Raw genomic sequence first — 7366 nt, forward strand, 5'->3', positions numbered from 1 at the left:
GCGCTACTGAGCCAGCGGCGAGGCTAGTTTTTGCGCTACTACTTTTAATATAAATTGCTTCCAATTATTTAGCTGTTCTGTTGTTGAAAACTGCAAGTATTCGTGAGTTTCCCTCTCGTCTTCCCTCCGTTATTCCCTTCGCATTCTGATGCATTTCTCATCTCCCCTGCGTCCAGCCGGTGCCTCAGATCAGGTCTCCTGGGAAGTATCTTTGCTTTCTCCTTGCCTCTCTTGCTTCATTCCCTCCTCCTTACATTTCCTCTTTTGACCAACCCTCCCCACCGCCTTCTTCCGGCTCCCGGCCCACCTACCTTGGCTGAGCTGAGGGAGGGCAGCGCCAGTGGCTCAGACTGTCGGGTGAAGGCGGAGCAAAGAACCGAAAGAACCGTTATGAGCCCATGGGGCATTCAGCTTCCCTTGAGTCCCACTCGGCTCAAGCCCGGGGTGTCGCGGCCCCGGACGACTCCGGGGCGCTGGCATCTGCGGCGGGTGTGGAGCAAGGCGCGGCGGGGACGCTTGGCTGCCTTTCTGCCTTCGGAATCGCCCAACGCACGGCTTTCCCACGAGTTTCTCTGGTTTTCCGTGGCTTTGGAATCAATACAACTGTCCTGCGAAAGGCGGGTGGCTCCGCCTAAAGTGGAAGGCGTGCTTGCTCTCTGTGGGATGAGGTGGGGAAGCAGGGAGAGGGAAGGTAAGGTTCAGGTGTCTCTGTGGCGCAATCGGTGAGTGCGGTCGGTTATTAATCGTAAAGGTTGGTGGTTCGAGCCCAGTCAGAGACGCCCCTCCTGGCTTTTTTAGGATGTAATTAAAAGGTTTGCAGTTATTTCTGTCTTGCACATCCTTTCACATAAACTTGAAGCTAGGCCTCTGTTACCCTCCTTTTCACCTATGTCTTCTCCATAACAAGAGAACCTAAGCCGAGATCATCACTGATCCTCACAGAAGAGCTCTGAAGGAAACAGGTAGGTCACTTTGTCATCTCATCGTTACCTCTGGGTTCCTTTTAACAGTGAAGTTTCGTCCCTTGTTTGTACTAGTATTTATTGAGCCCTTTACATATAACTTTGAAATTAATTTGCTTATATGCTTTTATTATTACGAACAATACTGCAGTCATCATTCTTGTACACATGCCTATGGTTAGAGTGCCTGATGCACAATTGTTTTATGAGATATACACGGTTTTTTGTAAACGGTTCCATTCTCTCCCCTTTGTTGGCTTATTAGCTATAACTCTTTATTTTGTTATTTCAGCAACTGCTTTAGGCTTTAGAGCAGACGTCTGTAACTTACCACAGCCTGCCTTCAAGTGATGTCTTCACTTTTCTCCCCTGCTTGCCTTTATGCTATCGTTGTCATGCATTTTACTTTGAGTATGTTATAAACCCCACAACCCAAGGTTATTACTTTTCTTTTAACTGTCCCATGTTTTTAAAGAGATTTAAATAAGAAGGGGAAAAAGGTTATATATTTTTCACGCAGATACCATTTCTGTTGTCCTTCATCCCTTTGTGCATATGGAGATTTCCCTCTGATGTGAGTTTCTTTCTTCCTGGAGGACTACTTTAACCTTTCTTGTGGTTTGGGTTGCTGGTGATGAAGTCTTTCAGCAATTGTATGTCTGTAAATATCGTTATTCACCTTTATTGTTGAAAGACTTTTTTGAGGATAGGCGCCATAGAATTCCATGTTGACTTTTTTCTCTCAGTTCTTTAAAGATGTTGCTCCACTGTCTTTTTCACTTGCTGCAGTGCTTCTGATGAGATATCTGACATTATATTTATTTTCTGTATGTAGCATGTGTTATCCCTCTGGCTGCCTTTGAGATTTTTTTCCCAACTGATTTGAGCAATTTAATTATTATGTGACTAGGTGTGGTCTTCTTCATGTTTATAGTGCTTGAGGATCATTTGACTCCTTGGATCAGTGGTTTATAATGTTAATTGTGGCTGGAAAATTTTCTGTCATTGCTTCTAAAAAATGAGTCTGATACAAAGCAAATCTGATACATGGTAGCAGTAGGTCCTGAGGAGGATCAGCAGACCCATGTAAAGCAACTACTCAGATGTTATAGGGAGACCTTCGAGCTTCTTCAGGTAAGTGGAGGTAACCTCCTTCATGTAACCTCCTCAAACAAGGGAGGAAGGGCTGCTTCTCAGGTAACCTGAGGCTTGGGGCAATTTAGGGTTTCAAGAGCCCCACCTTCATCAGAATCTATCCATAAGACCCCATCCCAATGATACCAGTCCTTCTTAATAAATTCCCTGACTTTAACATAAGAGATTCTGTGATGTTGGAAATTCAATTTAGGTTTAGTTTGCAGAGCTCGGGCCTACAGTGATACTACTAGACAAGGTTTGAAGGTTGTTTTGTTTTGTTTTGTTTTAAATATGGTTATAGAATCTTTCAGGTCCCTAACCTAAATCTTGAGCTAGGAACTTAGAACCTTGAGCTCATCATTTTGTTTCCCCAATTCCTCCAGTTTACATGGAAGTAACCAACCTGTCACACTCATATCTTCACTAAAATGTTCTCTGGCAGCAACTATTTGACCACTCTAATCCTTACTTTCTGTGAGAATCTAAATACAGGTGTCTGCAGACGATGATTTGGGAAAATGTTTTGCTACTGCATACCATGAACTGAAAATGGTCTCTGACATCAGGGTCATTAATAATTTCACATCTAGTCGGGTCCAAGATCCAATTCCAGATAATATGGAACCACTCCGTTTATTATCACTCAATTCTAACCAAGGGTGTCACTACAACAATGCTAAACATAGAACAATGGCACTACACAAAGATGACCAGGAACTTCAGCATCCTGGATTTCTGCTACCACGCCACTTTCTTGTGCCCACGCCCACAAACTCAAACACACATCTTACTCCCTCCTCCCAAATATTAAACCAGGCATTGGTACTACCTAGGTTTTCAACAAAACAAGGCAAGGCTTGAAGCACCTTGGAGGCCTCAGTGTTCTGTCTCACTTGCCTCACCATCCTTCTACTTCCTCTCATTAGATTTTCATTTATTCCTGCCCTCCTGCAGCATGTCCTTCTTCAAGCCCCTGGCCCTCTCTCTCAGGAACAGGAGGTAAATGGAGAATTATGATATTGTTGACATTACTACAGGCTTGTTCCCTGGATAGACATCAACTCAAAGAAGAGCAATTTGTCCATCCCAGGGTATTTTGTAGAAAAAAAAGCTTAGAAAACTAACACTTGAATATTTGCTTTCCCTACAAAGAGAAATTTGAAGTGACACTGCTGGCAGCTGTGAAGTTAGCTCTGGGTGTTAAGCTAAAATGGAAGCCTTTGCATTCACCATGGGGCTGAGGAGAAATGGCAGTCAAAACTGGTTGGAAGGAGGCTTCTGAATCCATAAGACATATCACTCCCACCAAAGAGAAGTAATGTTTCCACTTCTCAGTTTGTAGATGGAATTTACAGAAGCTTTCATTCTGAGGGAGGTAAGGAACAAGTTATGGGAGGGCAGTTGACTGTCAGTCTAGCCTTGAAATCATTTAACTAACAGGTGTTCTCATGAGCCCCAAAATGTGTTCCATGACATGACCTCCTCAGTCATGTCTCCAATGTCTGAAGCCTCCCCAGGCTCCCAAAGCTAGAGAAGTTTGAAAGAGGAGAGAATGAAAGAGACACAAGCCTAGGTTCTTGTAAGCACATTCTAGAGTATGGTACAAAGACTTCAGGGTCACCAGTCCCTTGGGCTACCAACTAAGTGGGTTTGGTGGCATAAACCTACCTGGAATCAAAGCTTCCTTTTGAATCTTTTCAGGTAGATTCCCTACATGGTTGAGTTTTGCTGTCATTTCAGCAGTTATCTCATCCTCTTTGCCCTTATCATTTAAATCTGATAACAAAAAGCCCTAATTAGTAGAGTGTTGGTGGACATAATAGAAATATTTTCATCTAAGCTCTGGAAATTAAAGGTAAAATTTGCCCTCAAAGTAGTTTTCTTATGTTGCCAGCATTTGGTTCTTTGTAACTGTGCATCCCTGGGAGGCAGGCTTGGTGTGCTCCAAACTTGTTTCCAGCTCTTGCTTAGTTCAGTGAGCTTAGATCTATCTCTAGAGTTCCTTTGGGGTCCAAGGATGCAAGATGTCTCTTATATTTCTTGTATTTCAAACATGACCTTTCTGAAAAGAGTACATTGTCTTTTTTTAAAAAAAAAGGTGATTCTACCCAGTTTTTGAGTGAACATTTTTCACGCTGAGGCAACCTCTCCACTGTAGTGTCCCCACTCCTTTCTGAATTCAGTGCTGCCTGCTGTGTCCAAATTTAGGGCATGTGATGTCCAAAATTCAACTGCATTCTACACCAGGAGCAATATCTCCATGAGAGCTCAGCACTCCATAGGCTCTTGCTTTGGGGCTGTATTGCCTTTCCCTGGAAGAAAGGGCCCAGGATTTTCACAACCTGGATTCAGAATCCCACATCTCAGTCAGGACTCCTGATTTGAGAACAGAACACCAACTGAAAGTTTTCACCTCTTGGACCTTGGAGCTCCCGGAAGCTGCAGGAGCTAGGGGACGTGCACACATCAGAGGCATGAGACAGCTCCTTGCAAGCCAGGAACTGTGGGACTCCTCCCCTCCCCCACCTTTTCCTTCCTTTTCATGACATTGCTCTGCCAGGTCATTTCTTTCAAATTCCAGTGCCTCTTTCTTGCCTTTCTCTCAGAAATAGGAGCTCTCTCTGGCTCTTGTCACTTTGTTCTATTTAATCAAATTTCAAGTCTAATACTTTAACCAGGGCTTCATGTTTTAAACAGTCCCCTAGCCAAGGCTGAAGGTCTCAGGGCATTTGGCTGCTTTAAAATGGTGAAAATCTGTTCCAAGTCAGCCCTTGATTACATGTTTGAATTGGACAGAAGACCAGCCATGAAGCCAAGTGTCAATTATTCACATCACTGGGCCACGACCTAGTGCAGGGCCAAGCCAAGGACCAGGAAACACAGACTACCATGTTGACTCTGCTTTCTCTTCTTTCAACTTTGATTCTTTGTTTTGATGTAGATAATGATGTTTTCTAAGGGAGCAATTGCGTTTCTATCTTCCCAATACCTGTGTCATCTAGTTTCCTGTCTTTAATTTACTTTCATATGTGTGTATTTGTTTATTTATGTTGAGCTACAGGTCATCAAGTGAGATATTTTACTCAGGATTAAGGAAAGCATAAAAGACAGAGAAGCTTCCTTAAGACAACTAAAGTTTGTTCCCTTGGTTGGTTCTTCTTACAGGAAAGTATCTCAGATGGAAAGCAGGCAGAAACTGCTTTTGTGAAAGACTTTCATGTATCCTTTTTCTCAAGGGTGTCTATGGAAGGACAAGGGAAAAAAATCAAGCGTGTCCTTGGATTCCTCTGGGATCCTGGATATAGAAGCTTGGTTACTACCCTATGTTGGGGAGAGGCACAGTTGAATATGAACCACAAATCAGGTTGCCTCAGACTGGAGCCAGGACCATTTAAGACCAAGCACCATTGTTACCTGTGTTATTAAAGCATGGATTCAGTAATTAAATGTTAAATAATCTAAATATATGAAAGTCACTTAACAGTTTCAGGGTGATTTAGAGTAGAACAATGCTGTGTACTGCCAGAAACTTGTCTTACTAATCTCCAGATTCTCAAAAATACATTTCCAAAATATTTTTTTAAAATTTAATGAGGTTATCTTATTTTTAAAAAAACAGACTAAGCACCACTATTACAAGGCAGCCACCTACCTGACAGCAGTGATACAGACAATTCTGGAAAGCTCTTGAGAATTATCCCCTACTTTTGATAATTTTCCACCTGCTCCCCTCATCCTCCCACCTCAGAAAGATTCTTCACCTTTTTGTTGAGTCAGAACCCTTTACAATGTTGGTAGGAATGTAAAATGGTGAAGCCACTATGGAAAACGGTATGGGAATTCTGCAAAAAAGTAAGAATAAGACTCTGCCATATGATCCAGCTATTCCACTTCTAGGTATTTATCCAGAAAATACAAAACCAGTCATTGGAATAGATATATACACCCATACATACATCAAAGCATAATTTACAATAGCCAAGATATGGAAACAACCCAAGTGTCCATCAACAGGTGAATGTATAAAGAAAATGTGGCATACATACACAATGGAGTACTATTCAGCCTTTAAAAAAAAAGAAATCTTGCCATTTGCTACAACATGGATGGACTTCAGGGTATTATGCTAAGTGAAATAAGTCAGGTAAATAAAGACAAATACCGTGTGATTTCACCCATATGTGGAATTAAAAAAATTTAAGTGAATGAACAAACCATACAAAAAGAAACACATAGGTACAGAGAACAGAGTAATGGTTACCAGAGGGGAAGGAGGAGGAGAGAGGGGAAGTGAGTAAAGTAAATTGTTATAAACAAACAAACGAAAATCCTAGCAGGAGAGAGAGCCAGGCAAGAAGCAAGGGGGCAGCTGCACTTCCCTGAAGGGTCTCTCCCAAGGTAGGTGGTTCCACTGGGCAGTGGACTCAAGACTCCACAGCCCACCAAAGCAACAAAGCAGAGTCCACAGGGCAGCAGGTCCTGGGGGGAATACCAGCATAGACATGTTCCTCCTACAAGCTCAAGGTGTGCCTGGCCTGCACTATCAGGAAGAGTGGAATAAATTTCCACCTGAAGCTTCTTATAGCCCACAGAGAACAGGGCAAGAGGGACCTCCTCGCCAGGACAAAATCTTACCCTGGCCTTAGAGGACAGATGCCACAAAAGCTGGTTTTGAGGGACACGGCAAAGAAGGAAGCAACAGCAGCCCAGTGATCTTGAGTTGAGATGTCTGCAAGTTACTCTCAAATGGTGTAGCAAATTATGTACATGGAGAGAGACTGAGAAAGCAAATGTGGGAAAATGTGCGTTTTGCTGAAGAATATATGCTGTTACTATTCTTGCAAATTTTCGTAGGTGTCAAAGTTTTGTGGGTTTTTTTGTTTTTTTAAAGGAGTAATTCATACTCAGGTCGCGAGTTCTCTTTAGATGGACCCTGAAAGTGAGACTGTAGTATCTGAAATGAAGGAAGGCGTGGAGGCGAGGGGCTGCCCAGGATGCTCATCACACCTCCCCTCTCCCAGCCTGGGAGAAGCCTTGGACCTGGGGCCCACCTCACTGGCTTAAGGATTCAGTGCAGAGATCTACTGCATCTGCACCTTGGGGTACATAACACTTGTGAGGAGGAAGTGAAGACTGCTGGGTGCTGAGATGCCACAAAGAAGAAGGGAGAAAAACCAACACAACAAAACCTAAATCTCCCTGACCGGGAATCGAACCCGGGCCGCGGCGGTGAAAGCGCCGAATCCTAACCACTAGACCACCAGGGA

The 7366-nt window shown here is 43.2% G+C and overlaps 1 non-coding gene across 1 annotated transcript; it reads right to left on the reverse strand.

Annotated features, from left to right (window-relative positions):
* Nucleotides 1–7294: 7294 nt before the first annotated feature.
* On the reverse strand, nucleotides 7295–7366 carry TRNAE-UUC (transfer RNA glutamic acid (anticodon UUC)). The gene has a single exon. It is a non-coding gene; the product is annotated as a tRNA-Glu (tRNA).

The sequence above is a fragment of the Pseudorca crassidens genome, chromosome 2, assembly GCF_039906515.1.
Source record: "Pseudorca crassidens isolate mPseCra1 chromosome 2, mPseCra1.hap1, whole genome shotgun sequence".
Classification (NCBI taxonomy): Eukaryota; Metazoa; Chordata; class Mammalia; order Artiodactyla; family Delphinidae; genus Pseudorca; species Pseudorca crassidens.